Below are 16,775 nucleotides of genomic sequence, written 5' to 3' on the forward strand. Positions count from 1 at the left end.
GCGTCGTGCCACGGTGGGTGTCCTCGGCCTACCCGGCCCGACTGTGTTGGCTAGTAACTGCACGAATTTAATCATCTCTCCAGGACCTCATTTTTTTTTACTCTATCAGGCTATATCAGACCGACACATCTAGGAATATGCACAAGAAGCATTGGTTCGTCAGGTTTGGCATGGTGGCAGTTGCAATACCTTGCATGCACGAACCTTTTACCTTTGCATGGATGATCATTATTAACCATGCATCTCGATCCTCATACGCTGTAATATCGGTGCCTGGACGCACGGAGCGTATAAATATCTCCCAACACGATAAACCAATGGATCACAAGAAATTGAAAACGCACAGAAACGTACGGGAGTGGGAGAGGCTAACGGCTTGAAACGGGAGACCTCTCCCTAATGCACGGGTCCCTTGCGAAAGTGGACTGTTCTGATTGAGGTGAACACCGCGGTACAACGTGGTTGGTGGTGGGCCGGTACCTGTAGGCCCACGGTGTTCATCCGAGTAAATCGCCCATGCATCGGAGTATATACAGACACATGCCGACCGCGCGAGACTTTTATCTGAAAAAAATTACATGGGCAAATTATCCTTTAGTTTATTTTTGCGTGCACTTGATCTGTACGTATCTGCATTTAGGAGTATGCAGGTAGTGTACGACGGCACCAGCTGGGGTATGCTAATACGGTAAATTAAAATACCACCCGCGGCCCACCGCTAGCAACTGCTTGTTTTTTCAGATTCCTTTGGAAACGTCCAGTCCTAGAGTTCACATGTCAACAATTAATCATGTCTACAAATCTGTCACGTATCAGATTAATTGTATGTTTTTGTATCCATCTAGCTTCAAATGGGATTTATTGGCGGATGCATGTATACAAGATATAACACATTTATACAAAATATGCTGTGTCGTCAACAATTATTGTAGAAGAGCCAGGATAAACCGAACAAAAATTATGTACGATTGGTTGAAATTTTCACGCCATACCAGGTCGACAAACTAATCATTGGCTAACTAACGCAATATAAACTAAAATATTATAGTAGCGTGGGCTGCTTGTTTAATCCAGCTTACCGTTTACTCAGCTAAACAGGATAATGCAATATACGCGATCTAACTGATAGGTAACTCAATCGATGTTAATCAAGCTACTAGTTTGACTGGAAGATGTATATTTTACGTGCTGTTCGTTAATTAGTATACTACTAGACAAGCTAGAACTAGAATTCATAACAGTAGTTGTTGCTCTTTCAAGCATATGCTTCTATATGGCCTTGACAAAAAAAAGAGAAAAAAAAGAGAGAGAAAAGGAGCCTGAATTCTCGGGGCAGCGCAAAAACAAGGGCCTGTTGAGTGTTGAGACGCAATTGCTTGTCAGCTTGGAAGAGCGCAAATGATATAGTAATCCTTTCAACTATAGTACTTCCTCCGTTTTATTCTGAATCGTTTTGACTTTTCTATAAAATTTTTTAAATTTAATTAGATTTATAAAAATGTCATAATATTTTGTTGTAGCAAGGGGTTACCACCGCTCCTCTATATTCGGCCCAAAACACTGTAGAGAAAGAGATTGAGTTAGAATAGTATCCGAGTGGCAAATGGTCATTCGAACAGGGAAACGGTAAAACGCTGTTCGAATTGGAAAACACTATTCGAGTTGGAAAATACCGTTCGAGTACATTCTTGTCACTAAATCTCATTATCCGTTTTAAGTATTTCCTGAGTTAATAACAGGTCAGCTACCGGATAAGTCGGAAAGGGTGGTCGAGCTGGAAAAGACTATTTGCCATGAAAAAGACCCATGGTGGTGGAAAAGACCCTCGGTCGAGGAGAAGACCTATGGTGGTGGAAAAGACTCTTGATCATGAAGAAGGCAATTTGGACAACAAAGATGCCAAGAGAATATTCCCAAGGACCACTCAACCACTTCATCCAGCTGGCACCAAAAGACTATAATGACCTCCATAATGTACCAAAATGCCCTTAGAGTTAGCTGATATAGCAAGGGCATGATTGTAATTTCATGTGGGCCCAACAAAGGGCGCAATTGTAATCTCACATGTAAAGCTGTGAACTATATAAAGCAGACAAAAAGCCTGTAGCAGGCAAGATATCTCGGAATACTAAAAGTCTTGTCACTTAGTGTGTGTGTTCATTTGGTATTCGAGCTCATTTCTCAAGATAGGTGATAAAAGGGTGTTTTCCCGTCTATCCCCAATCTTGTCCATGACCTTGGGTCACGACAGTGGTGCCGTCCGTGGGGACGTGTAGTCTCCTTGGAGTGGGCTTGAATAGTAAATGAAACGTTCCCAAAGGCAAAAGTCAGTGCCAATCCGCTACACTGACACTTTTGCAAGCGCAGCAGCAACACTTGAAAGAGTGGGAAGAGATAACTGGACAATCAGCACAAACCAGAGTGGAGAAAGCAATGCCAGGCGGAAATACTGTCAGTCCAACAAGAGAGGAAACAAGAGAAAACCCGCCAAGTGAAGTAGAGCTCGCCGAGATGGTGCAAGCACAAGGGGCTGTTATGGTGAACAAAGAACAATATGAAGAACTGCAAAGAGAATTGCAAAGGCTTCAAGCTTTGCATGATCAAACCATAGGAGCAGGAGGATCTGGCAGAGAGGCAGAGACATTAAACACTGATGAAGGTCAACCGAATCAAGTCGGGAAAGAGATCCAAAGAAATGTTGGAAATGTGGAAAAAGAGAATCCCCAAGTAGGGAATGCTCCAGTTGATAAGTCAACACAAGAAGTTCCTCAAAACCAACTTCCCACTCAAATCCCACAATCCGTTCAAAACCAACTTTCCACCCAAATTCCGCAATCCACTCAAACCTTGCAAACTACTCAAAATCTACCTTCCATTCAAACCCAACAGCTCATACAACCACAGTTTTACAACCAGACCCATTTTCCTCAAAACCAAATCCCCCAAACCCAAACCAACATTCCACAAATGCAAATTCCACATATTCAAATTCCTCAAGTACAAACACGCCAAGCCAATATACCTTACATGCAAGCATCACATGATCAGACAATGCAAAACCCTAACCAACAGCATCAAGCCTTTCCCTTTTTTCACTCACAACAACTAGAAACAACACAAGAGCAATACTACATTCCACAAATGCCCAATCCAAACATAACCCAGTTTGCCACCCAATTCCCCAACCACATAGGCCAATTCGCATAAGCACAATCCTATTTTCAACCAGCGAGAGCAATCGATACCCAGAGCCCCTTGAGCCAAAATCTGCAAATGGCACCTTGGCCAATACATTTCAAATTATCAAACATCACAAAGTACAAAGGTGATACAGATCCAAATGAATATTTGAGGGTGTATGAGACGGCGGTAGAAGCGGCCGGAGGAGATGACACAACGAAAGCAAAAATACTTCCAACTATGCTAGAAGGAGTGGCATTGTCGTGGTATACCACCATTCCACCTATGACAATCTACTCGTGGGAGCATATGAGAGATACTTTTCGAGCAGGTTTCATTGGTGTATATGAAGAGCCAAAAGAAGCAGATAACCTATACGCCATGAAGCAGATGCCGGGAGAAACCTTGAGAAGTTTTATGGTAAAATTTTCAAGAATAAGGTGTCAGATCAGGCAGGTAGATGAAGAAATGCTCATAGCATCAGCAAAAAGAGCTTTGTTGCCTGGCCCTCTCCGTTTCGATCTTGCAAGGAATAGGCCAAAGACAGCAAAGGACCTATTTGAAAGAATGGAAAGTTTTGCAAGAGGAGAAGAAGATGAGCTAAGAGTGCAAGCAGAAGAGGCTGCATTGTTGGGAAAGAAGCAGACGAAGAACAAGCAAGTTTCTTTAGGGGAAGAACAAAAAGCAGAAAACACTGCAAAACCATGGAAAAAAAATTCAAGAACGATTACAAGCAAGATCAGAAAAAACAAGTAAACTTCATTGGAGATGACTCAAATAATGGAGAAGGAAAAGGGAAGAGACAATGGGAAAACACTCGTGGAGGAAGAAACAATTGGGGGCAGTCTGCAAGAGGTCGAGGACAATGGTGGAATTCTGGCAGAGGTAGAGGACAATGGTGGAATAATGACAGAAGCGGAGGAAAATAATATCAGCTTGATCATGGCAAGTTTTGTAAAGCACATGGTCTAGGTGGTCATTCTACGGAAGAATGCTATAGCAAGTTTTGCGAAATTCATGGTCTAGGAGGCCATTCCACTGAGGAATGTAGGCATATGGCTTAATTAGTGGAAAAGCATGTCAGTCAATATGAGAACAAGTATGAGGGGGCCCGAGATCAGCGAGGGCAAAATGCTATAGAAGCACCACAAGTCATGAAAATAGAAGCAATCGAAGAAGCTCCAAAAAGGGTGATAAATGCCATAACAGGATGCTCTTCCTTGTGAATTGAGTCAAAAAGACAAAGAAAAGCATATGTGAGACAAGTAAATCATGTAGGGACAAGCTATCAGTCAAATCCACCAGTTCATTCGAAGACAATAATTTCCTTTGGGCCTGAAGATGCGGAAGGAATACTTTTCCCCCACCAAGACCCTTTGGTGATCTCAGTGGAAATAGCACAATGCGAAGTTCAAAGAGTTTTGGTTGATGGAGGAAGCTCAGCGGATGTGTTATTCTATGATGTTTTCAAAAAGATACAAATACCCGAAGACAGATTGACAAGTGCAGGAGTGCCTCTGCAAGGTTTTGGTGGACAACAAGTACATGCAATTGGGAAAATACCTTTGCAAGTGGTTTTTGGGAAAGGCAACAATGCAAGGAAAGAGGAAATAGTGTTTGATGTGGTAGACATGCCGTATCAGTATAATGCGATACTCGGAAGATCAACAATCAATATCTTCGAGGCAATAATACATCACAATTATATATGCATGAAACTTCCTGGACCAAGAGGGGTGATAACAGTCTAAGGTGGCCAGTTGGCGGCAAGAAAGTTTGAGCTTTAGGGAACGCCAAATGTCAAAGGAGTCCATGTCGTTGATCAAAAGCATGGAGAATACTCTAAGTTGCAGAAACCAGTTCCTGAAGGGAAAACTAGGAATGTACAGTTAGATGATGATGATCCTGGAAAATACATTTTGTTAGGAGAAAATCTGGAAAAGCATGTTGAGGAGGAAATCTTGAAAGTAGGGAAAAGCAACATGGATGTCTTTGCTTGGTCACCAGAAGAACTAAAAGGGGTAGATAGAAGCCTGATCGAACATAACTTGGCAATCAAGTAAGGGTACAAGCCAAAAAAGCAAAAGTTAAGAAGAATGTCAACAGACAGGCAGCAAGCAACAAAAGTGGAGCTTGAGAAATTGCTCAAAGCAAAAGTGATAAGAGAAGTGATGCATCCTGAATGGTTGGCTAATCCTGTCTTGGTGAAGAAGGCAAATGGAAAGTGGAGAATGTGCATTGACTTTACAGATCTCAACAAAGCATGCCCAAAAGATGACTTCCCATTGCCAAGAATAGACCAGTTAGTAGATGCTACAGCTAGCTGCGAGTTGATGAGTTTCTTAGATGCATACTCCGGTTATCATCAAGTCTTTATGATGAAGGAAGATGAAGAGAAAACATCGTTCATCACTCCGTTTGGAACTTACTGTTTCATTCGAATGCCATTTGGCTTAAAGAATGCAGGAGCAACTTTTGCAAGGTTAATAGGCAAGGTATTGGCAAAGCAGTTAGGCCGCAATGTAGAAGCTTATGTGGATGACATTGTGGTGAAAAGCAAACAGGCGTTTAGTCATGGCAAAGACCTACAAGAAACATTCGAGAACTTAAGAAAATATTCAGTCAAGCTTAACCCGGAAAAGTGTGTTTTCGGGGTAGGAGCAGGAAAGTTGCTTGGTTTCTTAGTGTCCAAGAGAGGCATAGAAGCAAATCCTGACAAGATCGCAGCGATTCACCAAATGCAGCCACCAAAAAACACAAGGGAAATGCAAAGGCTAACAGGGAGAATGGCTTCTTTGAGCAGATTTCTTTCTAAATCTGCAGAGAAAGGCTTGCCATTTTTCAAAACCCTAAGAGGGGCAAACTCATTTGAGTGGACAGCCGAGTGTCAGAAAGCTTTTGATGATTTGAAGACATACCTACAGAATATGCCAACTTTAGCAAGTCCACAGAAAGGTCAACCTTTGCTAATGTATGTAGCGGCAACACCAGTGACAGTAAGCGCAGTCTTAGTGCAAGAGAAAGAAAACAAGCAGATGCCAGTTTACTTCGTATCAGAAGCTTTACAAGGGCCAAAGACAAGGTACACAGAAGTGGAAAAGTTGATTTATGCAATTGTGATGGCTTCAAGAAAGTTGAGGCATTACTTCTTATCATATGACATAACCATACTGTTAGCATACCCGATAGGAGAGGTATTGACAAACAAGGAGATAGCAGGAAGGATTGCAAAATGGGCAATGGAACTTCTACCATTTGATTTGAAGTATACCTCGAGAACGGCTATAAAGTCACAAGTTCTGGCGGATTTTTTGGCAGAATGGACTCCCAATGAGGTGGACCAAAAGGAAGAAGATGAAAAACCATGGATAGTATACTCTGATGGAGCATGCAATGCCACTGGTGCAGGGGCAGCAGCGGTTGTAAAAACACCGATGAAGCAAACACTCAAATATTCTACAAAGCTAGTTTTCCCATCAACAAACAACACAACAGAATACGAAGGAGTTTTATTAGCCATGAGAAAGGCAAGAGCACTAGGGGCTCGACGATTGATAATCAAAACCGATTCAAAGCTGGTGGCAGGTCACTTTTCCAAGACATTTGAAGCAAAAGAAGAGACAATGACAAAGTACTTGGAAGAAGCAAGGCTGAATGAAAAACACTTCCTTGGGATAACAGTAAAAGCTATAACAAGAGAATAAAATGGGGAAGCCGATGAGCTTGCAAAAGCAGCTGCCACAAGCCAACCATTGGAGAATTCATTCTTTGATGTGTTAATTCAACCAAGTTATGAGAAAAGAGAAGTGGCAAACATACAAGGCGAGATAGATTGGAGAGAGCCAATTCTGAAGTATCTGGTTAGTGAACAACTTCCAGAAAAGGAAGAAGAAGCAAGAAGAATACAGTTAATGTCAAGGAAGTACAAGGTGATAGAAGGGCAGCTGTACAAGAGCGGAGTCACTGCCCCTTTGCTAAAATGTGTAACAAGAGAAGAAGGGATGAGAATGGTGGTAGAAATACATGAAGGGTTGTCCGGAGCCCATCAAGCACCAAGATCAGTTGCATCGAAGGTGATAAGACAAGGAGTATATTGGCCCACGATCATCAAGGACAAAGAGAAGTACATTAAAACATGTAAGGCATGCCAAAAATTTGGTGCAACGTCAAAAGCACCACCAAGAGAGTTGCAACCAATTCCCCCGGTTCGGCTATTTTACAGATGGGGACTAGATATAGTAGGTCCTTTACCAAGAGCAAAAGGAGATTTACGTTTTGTCATTGTGGCAATTGAGTATTTCTCAAGGTGGATTGAAGCAGAGGCAGTAGCACGAATCACATCTGCTTCGGTACAAAAATTCGTTTGGAAGAACATTATATGCCGATTTGGAATACCCAAGGAGATAGTGTGTGATAATGGAAAACAATTCGAGTCAGGGAAATTCAAAGATATGTGCAAAGGTCTTAACTTGCAAATCAACTTTGCTTCTGTGGGTCACCCTCAAACAAATGGCGCCGTTGAAAGAGCAAATGGGAAAATAGTAGAAGCTATAAAGAAAAGGCTGGAAGGTTCTACCAAAGGAAAATGGCCAGAAGATCTGTTGTCAGTCCTTTGGGCTTTAAGAACGACAGTTGTTCGATCAACTGGCATGACTCCATTCAGGCTAGTATATGGAGATGAGGCAATGACACCAAGCGAGGTGGGAGCGAATTCACCTCGAGTTGTGTTTGATCAAAAAGACGAGGAAGGAAGGGAAATCACCTTGGAAATGCTAGACGAGATAAGAGTGGAAGCATTAGAAAAAATGGCACAAAGCACAGAAGGAACCAAAAGCTATTACAACAAAAAAGTGAAAATCAGGCAAATAGAAGAAGGTGATTTGGTCCTCAAGAAAACACTCAATGAAGTGGCTGTTGAAAAGTTGGAATCGAAATGGGAAGGACCATTCATAGTAAAAAGGAAGTTAGAAACAGGAGCATACAAGCTGGCACACCTCGATGGAGAAGAGTTAAAGCACACTTGGAATGCTATTTCCTTGAAGAAATTCTATGTGTAAAAAAAAGAAGAAAAGAAAAAAAAGAAGAAAAGAAAAAAAATAAGAAAAGAAAAAAAAAGAAGAGAAAAAAAAAGGAAAACATGTTGCTCGAAGTGTACAACACCGACCACCTTGTAAAATTCTGTTGTCTTCTCGATGTTAATACATATAAACAGGACGTAGGGTTGTTATCCATAATGGAGGCCCGAACCTGTATAAAAAACTTGTCTTGTGTGTTTGTGAATCGAGTAAACACTCCGCACGCTTCGGAGAGAAAAATCAAACTCGATAGCAAATCGAGAAAATCCTCCGCACGCTTCGGAGAGGATAATCAAACTCGATAGCAAATCGAGTAAACACTCCGCACGCTTCGGAGAGAAAAATCAAACTCGATAGCAAATCGAGAAAATCCTCCGCACACTTCGGAGAGGAAAATCAAACTCGATAGCAAATCGAGTAAACACTCCGCACGCTTCGGAGAGAAAATCAAACTCGATAGCAAATCGAGAAAATCCTCCGCACGCTTCGGAGAGGAAAATCAAACTTGATAGAAAATCGAGAAAACACTCCACACGCTTCGGAGAGGAAAATCAAACTCGATAGCAAAAAGAGTAAATACTCCGCACGCTTCAGAGAGGAAAATCAAACTCGATAGAAAATCGAGAAAACACTCCGCATGCTTCGGAGAAAAGCTAAACTCGATAACAATTGAGTAAATCCTACGCGCCAAGATTTAACCTTCGTCCGAAAACCTAACGATAAAACGCTCGAACACTCTTATCCGATTCGAGCAAAAAGTGGAAAATCCACACGACGAGGTAAAGCATGTTTTCGACCTCGTCACTTCTTTGAAAGGTAAGGAGGACGGCGGGTTTTCGAACAGATTTTACCTTCGTCCGAAAACCTAACGATAAAATGCTCGAACACTCTTATCTGATTCGAGCGAAAAGTGGAAAATCCACGCGACGAGGTAAAGCGTGTTTTCGACCTCGTCACTTCTTTGAAAGGTAAGGAGGACGGCGGTTTTCGAACAGATTTTACCTTCGTCCGAAAACCTAACGATAAAACGCTCGAACACTCTTGTCCGATTCGAGCAAAAAGTGGAAAATCCACGCGACAAGGTAAAGCGTGATTTCGACCTCGTCACTTCTTCAAAAGGTAAGGAGGATGGCGGTTTTCGAACAGATTTTACCTTCGTCCGAAAACTTAATGATAAAACGCTCAAACACTTATCCGATTCGAGCGAAAAGTGGAAAATTCACGCGACGAGGTAAAGCGTGGTTTCGACCTCGTCACTACTTCGAAAGGTGAGAAGTTTGGAACTTTTCGAACAATTCTCTACCTTAGTTATCTTGAATCAGAAAAGTATTCGGAAGAAGTTTTATTGAAGATAACATGACAAATTACATCTGATTCCCTATTTAAAAAGGAAAAGAAGAAGGAAAAATGACATTGAGAGGATAAGGCATTCCCGTGTAAGGGACAATTGAGTAGCGCCTTTTCCATATTCTAAGTTGACGCTCAGATGGTCTAAAAGTTTGCCAAAAATCAATGCTACTCAAAGCATTATTCGAACGTCGTTTTCTAAACTCGACAACGAAGTCGCGCAAACTGCCATCTTGATGTTCTCTTTGCCATTGGAAAAATTTAAAAGAAAAAATACAAGTGTCATCGTAATATATTTTCTTCTCTTCATCATCACAATTAGTTGCTTGAGGAAAAAGCAACTCCTCGTGTGTTCGAAATGCTATGTGCTTCCCATTTCGAGTTGAACGACATTTGTTGCGTCGAACCACAACTTTTCGGTTCAAATAAACCTGCATCCCCGACAAAAACGAAATGATGGTGAAGCACAGGCATACAGAGAAAATAGCTAGTGATACCCAAGCATATTTAGAATATACACAAATAAGTTTTCGACCATAATAGGTTCGATCAAGCAAAATAATAGTACTTTCAAACACATATAGTGTTTTCCCAGTTAGTTCACCCTAAAAACTTCACACCTGCGAATCAGATATGTGAGCATCACCACCGTCGTCTGGCTGGCTCGAAGAGGATTGTGTGGTGTGTGAGCTCGAAGCCAACGATGCCCAGAGAGAAGCAAGGGTATCTTCATAGCCTCTATTTTTCCAATACCAAACTTGAAAAGCTTTGACGACAGATCGAATTGCCGCACGGTGTTGAGCAAATTTTGACTCATCGCCAAGTAAGTCGGTGATGGATTCCTTTAAACCAGAGAAATGGTCACATCCGTTCGAAAGAAGACTAGCCGATAAAGCCTCGGCGGAGATCTTTGAACAACGAGAGGCGAAGGGCTCAATACCATCAACCAAACCAGTCGATGATTCTTCGACCCAATTGGCAAGAACAGACAATGTACTATTGTCGGCCGGAAGGCTTACATTAGCTCCAAGTTTTTGCACAGCGTCTTGAACCATCTTGCAACTCTCCAAAAGCTTCGAACGGCAATCTTCGAGTTCTTTCAAGAGGGAGGAATTCTTCTCTTCTTGGTTCAGACGAGCCAGTTCGAGCTGCTTGTTCTCTTTTTCTGAAGCAGCAAGTTGCTCCTTAAGCTTATCTGCAGAAATGGCTCTTTCCCGAGAAACTTCTTGGTGATCAGCCACCGACTGTTCGAGAATCTTTATGTGGGCATGAAGTTTTTTATTCTCTTCGATGAAAGACCTTTTCTCGTCGATTAAACCCTTTTTGTCGCTGCTAAGTTTTCGAACAAGATCGGCAGCAACCTGTTTCTCATCTGAGACACGCTCGACTTCATGGCGGAGAAATTCTCTGTCTTTCTCAAGTTTAGCTATGCGTTCGAGCGATTTCTTCCGCCGGACACATATTGCTGTGAGTGCTTTCATGGAAACACCACATTGAAGCCAGGCGATGGTCGAAGTCTAAAAAACAAAAAGCAAAAGAACTATGAGCAACATAGAAATGAAGTAATAAAACAATCGGTTCGAGTAAAATAGGAAAAGAATACCTGAGCGGCAGAGACATCAAGTGCAGCCCAGGAAGACATAAGATCGTTTTCCTCGACAAATTCCTTCTCCAGTTCGGGAGTGATGAGTATTTTCTTGAGCTCATCCCCAACAGAACCGAGCGGGTGGCGATATTTCAGGTAATTTATGCAAAAATTTGAACCGAGATGGCTATTTTCCCCCAAATCGGAGAAATTAGGTAGTCCCATTAGCCATCGACCATTTTTCGTGCATCGCTCACTAAATCCACCGAGAACATCTTGGATTATCTGGGGGGAAGGAGTTGATAGAAAGGGAGGGGAATGTATTTCGGCATCCTTCTCCTCTACTTGGTCAGGTTGAACAGTTTCTTCAACAATTTTCTTCCCACTCTCTAAGTCTTGAGCTATTTGAACCGAAGTTTGAAGTTCAATAGTGGGAGACTTGTCACCACCATGGGGAAGATTGCTCGAATCAGTTGCTCAAACCAGATCAGCTTCGACATTTTTCTCAACCACCGTTGCAACCGATGCAAGCACATCCAAAGGGGCGATAGCATTAGCAGGCGTGGCAAGGCTGGCGTCAGCTCGAAGGGGAGTGACGTTTATGGCACAAATGTCAACTAGAGTGTTGTCTTTGTCAATCTCATCATCACTGTCGACAACAATCTGAAGGGAACCGCTAGGACTAATTTTCCTCTTCAAAACACTTGGAGCAGCTTGGGCAGGAGGGACGACCGAGGCAATTTCCTCATCTGACGATGAATTCGAGTCATCGCTTGAGCTGTCACTCGAGTCATCATCACTGCTCAAGCTACCTTCGCCGGATTTATTCCCTTCATTTTCCTCATTCTCCACATGCTCTTCATTCCCATCATTACCGTCGTTATCTGTATTTTCTTCGTTTTCCTCAACTTCAATATCGTCTTCATCAGAAGACATTTTCCTCGCAGCTTTCTTCTTTTTCTTTTTCTTGCCCGAGTCAGGGACAATCTCAGGATGAACTCGAGCAGGAATATCGAGTCCAAGGGCGGACATCACTCGATTCATCCTTAAACCATTTTGCAAGGATTGGTACTTTGCGTGCTCATCTTTGGTATAAGGACTAAGATATTTCCGACAAGGGTGGACAATGTCTGTAGGAATAACAGCTATAGCAAACAAAAAAAACATAATGTAAGTACAAAACATTCGAAGGAAAATGTTCGAACTTAATAAATAACATGAATGTGTTCGACCGAAAGAGAAAATGAAAACTTACTATTCGGATCAACCTCAAAGGGAGGCAAAGTCGAAGCGGCTTCTCTTGGCACTTGTCCTAAGAGAATAGTCCACTCGGCTGTGAGTGGCTGAATGCCAAGGCAAACAAATTCTTCCACCAAGTCTCGAACGCTGAACTTTGAGACAAGTTCTTCCATTCGAGAGCGAATAGAAAGAAAATCCGCTGTAAGAGCCGCTGGCGGTTCGACTATAACCTTAGCGATCTTGCAAGAGAAAGTGAAAGGACACTCTTTGTCAGCAAGAAGGTTGGCAGGGATCTGATGGTAAAACCACCTAGACTGCCATTTGTTCCCCCATTTAATTCGAATGGCAAGTACGGCTGGCCAAGGGCATCCATGCTTCGAATGGGGGGAGAAGTTGAGACAACCGAACTTCGAATTTTGCTTGGTGTAGCGGCGGATGCTGTGGAAATATGCAAAATCCTCGGCACGAGGATTCCCACCACAACTCCGAATCATCCATTCGAAGATTCCCACGCGCACAAGCACATTGGGGGTAAGTTGTGGGAACTCGAGTTTGAATATCTTTAACACTTCGATCAGAAAGGGGCTGCACGGAAATCTGAAGCCAGCCTCAAAGATACCTTCGAAAACTAGTGTATATCCAGGCTTGGGAGAAGGATCAGACTCGCCAACAGGTCAAACCAAAAATTTCCGGTTCGAAACGACCCCATTTTGAACAAGGTCATTCAAATGCTTGTCTTTGATGGCCGAAGGGCCCAAGACAATCCCACTTCTCTCGGGTTTTTCGACCTTTTTTTATTTGCCCTTCTTATTTGTTTTCTGCTTGTCTTTTCCCATCACGAAGAAGGGTAGTCAAGAGAAAAAGATGTCTTCAACTGGAAAGAGTGTTTTTCGAGCAAAGACAGATTCGAGTCAAGTATAGGACGGCACAGTAGCCGGCTGAAAGCGACCCCTGCGGACATTATATAGGTCTGGGGGGTGGGGGGTCGCGGTTGTGAGCGGGCGTGAACCCCGAAGCGGCGCTTCACCTTCCAACCATCCAATACAAAGCTGACATGTGGCACACATTCAAGCATCATAATAAATGTGCATATTCAATACATAAAGAATATGTATACACAAAATAAATAATATATATATATATAACAAACAAATAAATGCATAATGATTAACAAGAATAACCACCTTCGAACTTCAAATTTTTATGTCCCAGTGTTTTTTCGACCGAATAGGAGGACGGCGGTTCTCCCCCAGCTTTTGATTCGAACACGGTTTCGGCCGAAAACACACATCGCCCTTACCCGTGAGGGGCTTGTTGTAGCAGGGGGTCACCACCGCTCCTCTATATTCAGCCCAAAACACTGTAGAGGAAGAGATTGAGTTAGAATAGTCTCCGAGTGGCAAATGGTCATTCGAACAGGGTAACGGTAAAACGCTGTTCGAATTGGAAAATACTATTCGAGTCGGAAAATACCGTTCGAGTACATTCTTGTCACTAAATCTCATTATCCGTTTTGAGTATTTCCTGAGTTAACAACAGGTCAGCTACCGGATAAGTCGGAAAGGGTGGTCGAGCTGGAAAAGACTATTTGCTATGGAAAAGATCCATGGTGGTGGAAAAGACCCTCGGTCGAGGAGAAGACCCATGGTGGTGGAAAAGACTCTTGATCATGAAGAAGGCAATTTGGACAACAAAGATGCCAAGAGAATATTCCCGAGGACCACTCAACCACTTCATCCAGCTGGCACCAAAAGACTATAATGACCTCCATAATGTACCAAAATGCCCTTAGTGTTAGCTGATATAGCAAGGGCATGATTGTAATTTTATGTGGGCCCAACAAAGGGCGCAATTGTAATCTCACATGTAAAGCTGTGAACTATATAAAGTAGACAAAAAGCGTGTAGCAGGCAAGATATCTCGGAATACTAAAAGTCTTGTCACTTAGTGTGTGTTCATTTGGTATTCGGGCTCATTTCTCAGGATAGACGGGAAAAGGATGTTTTCCCGTCTATCCCCAATCTTGTCCGTGACCTTGGGTCCCGACATATTTTTTAACACAAAATAAACATATAATCAAGATATATACAATGTTAGATTTACTAAAACTAATTTGAGATGTTGCTTTTTTTTATAAATTTAATCAAATTTTTTTTGCAGGGAAAGAGGTAAATACATTACTCAGCCAGCGTCATCACTGAAGAGATTTAATTAAATTTAATTAAACTTAACAAAATATAAGTAAGAAAAGATCAAAACGCTTTATAATATGAACTGAGAGTATCTAACTAAAGAGATAATGTTCGGTGTTGTGGTGCTGTTATGACTCGATCTTATACTGTACCATTATCTAATAGGCACGCATGTTAATACTATTCCTACATTTGATGAGAGTTATTGTCTGCCGAATTATTGCGTGCGCATGCAGAAAAAGGGCCTATCGATACTTCCTAATTTTCTACGATCTTGATTAAGACTCCAATATACTCCACCTGCCAAACTGATTACATATAATACTCTGCATATCCACAATAAACTGATTATATAATCTCACAAACCGTATCTCAGACTTATTTGGGGAAAAAGTGACCTTCAACAAGCTATGGACCTCCCCCCCCCCCCCTCTCTCTCTCACTCTCTCTCTCTCCATGGTGGAGACGTAGAAGGAACTTGCAGATCAGACGATCGATCGATCGACCAATTAATTACTGTTGTTACGTGGGTAAAAGGTTAATCACGCCATGGGCAGAGTCAGAGACGTAGAGATTACAGATTTACAGAGAGACGGGCCGGGACGGAGAAGGAAGGAGAGAACGGGGGAGGCGGCAGGCAAAAGAACCGTACGAGACAAGAATACACCGAACCAGCTGTGGCGTGGGGTCCACCCCCCACGCGACGGGAGGAGGCGGTGGCGTTGCTACAGAACATGGCGGACGCTTATCGCGGATCCCCCACCAAAACCCCGGCGCGGCCCCCTCCCAAAGTCCCAACCTCCATCCGAAATTTCCTCTCTCGTGCCAGCCAGGTAATACCACCACACGATGCACCATCCATGCATCGTGCTCGCGCGCGCGGTGGAAGAAAACCACGCGGCCAATCAACCCCGCCAGCTAGTCGATCGGTTTTTCTGTTTCCTTACAGCAAGTTTAATAGTAAAACAAATTATTAGCTTTAAACAACTATAGCTAATCTAATAACCCATTTATACAATAGTTAACTATAAAAATATACTACACCGTTAATATCCGGTCTCCCCTCTCATACACACATAACGTCTTGAAGTCCGTGTTGCAGCCGGCTATAAATCTGTAGCCCGCTTTCTCCTCTCTCTTATCTTTTCTTCTCGATGTGTGGTTATAGCTGGCTTATAGCTGCTATTGTACTTGCTCTTAGGCTGTGTTCGGAGGAGAGGGTTGGGAACCCCTCCTCCCCGGCACGCAAAACGAAGTTCGTTTTATTGCATAATTAATTAAGTATTAACTAATTTTTTTGAAAATGGATTAATATGATTTTTTTTAAACAACTTTCATATAGAAAGTTTTTTATAAATCACACCGTTTAGCGGTTTGAAAAGCGTGCACGTGAAAAACGAGAGAGAGGTGGGTTAGGAAAATGAGGGAATAACACAGCCTAGTTTGGTTTTTACTCCTCTCCGTGTGGGTATAGCTTAACTACTACTACCAAATTATGAAGTTGGATCTGTTGAGCAATCTGTATAGGCGTGCACACAAAAAAAATAAGAGTTTTTACAGTCTTAAGTTTAATACTATATTATACTTTCATACCAACATCAATAATTAAGTACCACATTACGATCCATCGTTTGCTCAACTTACAAGCTGCAGGCAAAATTTAAATTTTAAAGGTTAACTTTACCCTTAATTTAAATTTACTTTTTAAGTCGCTAATAAATATTATGGCTCATAATCAGCTACTATAAAAATGATGGGACTAGCTATGTCTTTGCAACATGTGAGTATATTAAAACACAACCTACTTTTGGAACTACCATTTTTCCTTTATGGGTATGTTCCCTTTTTTACGTCTCAAATAATTAAAAATATATAGAAAATGATTGTGTTGAATACATCACTTATCTATTGTGCTGAGAAAAAAATCAATTCCAAATTCGATCCACATAGGAAGAAAGGAAAACAATTTATTCACTAAATAGTACAAATTTACTATTCATGGTTAGTTTCCTTTTTTTATCAATTTGTGTAGGTTGCATTTGAACTAGTTTGTTGGTTTACGGTGTATCACATAGGAGTAGCTATCATTGCTATTATTTTTTTCCATAACTAATTACTATTGATACGTAAAGAACGGGTATATACATCATAAAGAGT

This window comes from Oryza sativa, chromosome 4 (assembly GCF_034140825.1).
Source record: "Oryza sativa Japonica Group chromosome 4, ASM3414082v1".
Taxonomy (NCBI): domain Eukaryota; kingdom Viridiplantae; phylum Streptophyta; class Magnoliopsida; order Poales; family Poaceae; genus Oryza; species Oryza sativa.